At 33.0% G+C, this 2,901-nt stretch overlaps 1 non-coding gene across 1 annotated transcript; it reads left to right on the plus strand.

Annotated features, from left to right (window-relative positions):
• Nucleotides 1-468: 468 nt before the first annotated feature.
• Nucleotides 469-540, plus strand: TRNAP-UGG (transfer RNA proline (anticodon UGG)). Its single transcript has one exon. It is a non-coding gene; the product is annotated as a tRNA-Pro (tRNA).
• The last annotated feature ends 2,361 nt before the right edge of the window (nucleotides 541-2,901 follow it).

Consider the following 2,901-nt stretch of genomic DNA (forward strand, 5'->3'; position numbering starts at 1 on the left):
GTGGATTCAAAAACTGTACTAAGTCCCCATGTTCCCACACAGAATTACTAGAATTGCTGCTTTTTATGAGCAGGGCATTTGGTCTAGTGGTATGATTCTTGCTTTGGGTGCGAGAGGTCTCGAGTTTGATTCTCGGAATGCCCCCTTTTTCATCGTTTGATTTTTGTTTCAAACATGGCAGCACCAAGATTAGTATATGTGGATTCGAAACCCCTATTTTTTGTTTGCTTTTGTTTTCTGTAAAGGTCTTCTCCCTTTTCATTCTTTCGGCAATTTGTTTTGCTGGTTTGAGACATGTGAATAGGATAGATATATAGATGTTGAAACCGCGCTAATTCTAGCAATTTCTACTATACAATGTTTCTTTCAAACATGGCAGCACCAAGATTGGTATATGTGGATTCGAAAACTATACTAAGTCCACCTGTTCACACACATAATTACAAGAATTGCTGCTTTTTATGAGCAGGGCATTTGGTCTAGTGGTATGATTCTCGCTTTGGGTGCGAGAGGTCTCGAGTTCGATTCTCGAAATGCCCCTTTTTCATCGTTTGATTTTTGTTTCAAATGTGGCAGCACCAAGATTGGTATATGTGGATTCGAAACCCCTATTTTTTGTTTGCTTTTGTTTTCCGTAAAGGTCTCCTCCCTTTTCATTCTTTCGGCAATTTGTTTTGCTGGTTTCAGATATATATATATATATATATATATATATATATATATGTTGAAACCGTGCTAATTCTAGCAATTTCTACTATATAGTGTTTCTTTCAAACATGGCAGCACCAAGATTGGTATATGTGGATTCGAAAACTATACTAAGTCCACATGTTCTGACACAAAAACTACAAGAATTACAACTTTTTACCAGCAGGTTATTTGGTCTAGTGGTATGATTCTCGCTTTGGGTGCGAGAGGTCCTGAGTTCGATTCTCGAAGTGCCCCCTTTTTTCATTGTTTGATTTTTTGTTTCAAACGTGGCAGCACCAAGATTGGTATATGTGGATTCGAAACCCCTATTTTTTGTTTGCTTTTGTTTTCCGTAAAGGTCTCCTCCCTTTTCATTCTTTCGGCAATTTGTTTTGCTGGTTTTAGATAGATATATAGATGTTGAAACCGCGCTAATTCTAGCAATTTCTACTATACAGTGTTTCTATCAAACATGGCAACACCAAGATTAGTATATGTGGATTTGAAAACTATACTAAGTCCACATGTTCCCACATAGAATTACAAAAATTCCTGCCTTGCATCTGAATTCAAATTCGATTAACCGTGCATGCGTGCAACGGGAAAAAAATTAATTGTATACATGCTACTATACTTTTCCAAAATTAAATGATCAATATATTTTGATACCATGGAGTGGTATGTAAATGAACTAGTTTCAAACTTTTCAAAATTGGAGTAGTATATTTCCAATTAACCAAAAAATAGAGTGCTGGAGCTAGGCTGTAGAGTTGTTCCTGTTGATATGTTTTAGTAGGGGTGTAATCGGATCGAATACGGACTGATATCAATGAAATCATATTTGTTTTCATATTTTTAGTCGGATTCGAATTCGAATACGGATAGCTTCGAATACGAATACAAATACGGATGTTCTCGAATACAAATACGAATAGCCGTGGATCGAATACGGAGCTAATCGGACACGGATAGCGTCGGTAACGAATATTTTTGTCGGATATCGTGTAAGACACCATTCCACACATATTATAGTTGTAATCATTTAGCTCCTTCTTTAGTCCAAATATTTTTGAGGATTATATGTGCACATATGCTACACCTCCATAAAAATCCATGAATTTCTAAGGCTATTTTGAGTATTATTAATTTCTTTATGTAGAAAATCATTAAAATACAATTAAATTCATAAAATATTGATAACTATGATATGTGGTTTCATGTGTCATTACGATATGTGGTTTCACTTATTATTATGATGGTTTCACATGTAATCATTACGGGTTTCACAAATAAGTGGAAATGAAATGAAATAATTGATGACATCTTGTGGTTTTTATGGTTCAAACGTTTTTGAGGATGCTATATGGACATATGTTACTCATACGCCAAATTTCGTGAATTTCTGAGACTATTTGTATATTATTAATTTCTTTTTGCAGAAAATCATCAAAATGCATTTAAATCCATAAAATATTATAGTATCGACCAAAAATTGCAAATAAGTTATCAAGACTAATAAACATTCCATAAGAAGATAATCTCAAGTCCCTACATGAAAATGAGAAAGTGAAGTAAAGGTTATGTTGAAACTTGGATACTTAAGCTGATTTCACGTGTAACTCACACAACAAGTGTAAGAAAATGAAAAGAATCACTCGCATCTTATGGACTTTATGGCCCAAACATTTTTTAGAATTTTATGTAGACAAATGTTAACCCTCCGTCAAATTTTATGAATTTCTAAGGCTATTTGTGTATTATTAATTTCTTTCTACAAAAAATCATCAAAATGTAATTAAAATCATAAAATAATCTAGTGTCTACCAAAAACTGCAAATAAGTTACCAGGACCAATAAACATTCTATTAAAGATAATATGAAGTACCTATGTGAAAATGATAAAGTGAAGTATTGACTATGTTAAAATTTGGATAGTTAAGGTGATATCACATGTAACTCACGTAACAAGTGAAAGTGATTTGAAAGAAATGTTGGCAATCTTTAGATTTTATGGCCCAAACATTTTTGAGGATGCTATATGGGCATATATTGCTCCTCCGTCAAATTTCATGATTTTTTGAGACTATTTGTGTATTATTATAATTTTTCTACAGAAAATTATTAAAATGCATTTAAATTCATAAAATATTTCACTATCGACCGAAAATTGCAAATATGTTACCAGGAACAATAAACGTTATATAAGAACAT

Source organism: Zea mays, chromosome 4, assembly GCF_902167145.1.
Source record: "Zea mays cultivar B73 chromosome 4, Zm-B73-REFERENCE-NAM-5.0, whole genome shotgun sequence".
Taxonomy (NCBI): domain Eukaryota; kingdom Viridiplantae; phylum Streptophyta; class Magnoliopsida; order Poales; family Poaceae; genus Zea; species Zea mays.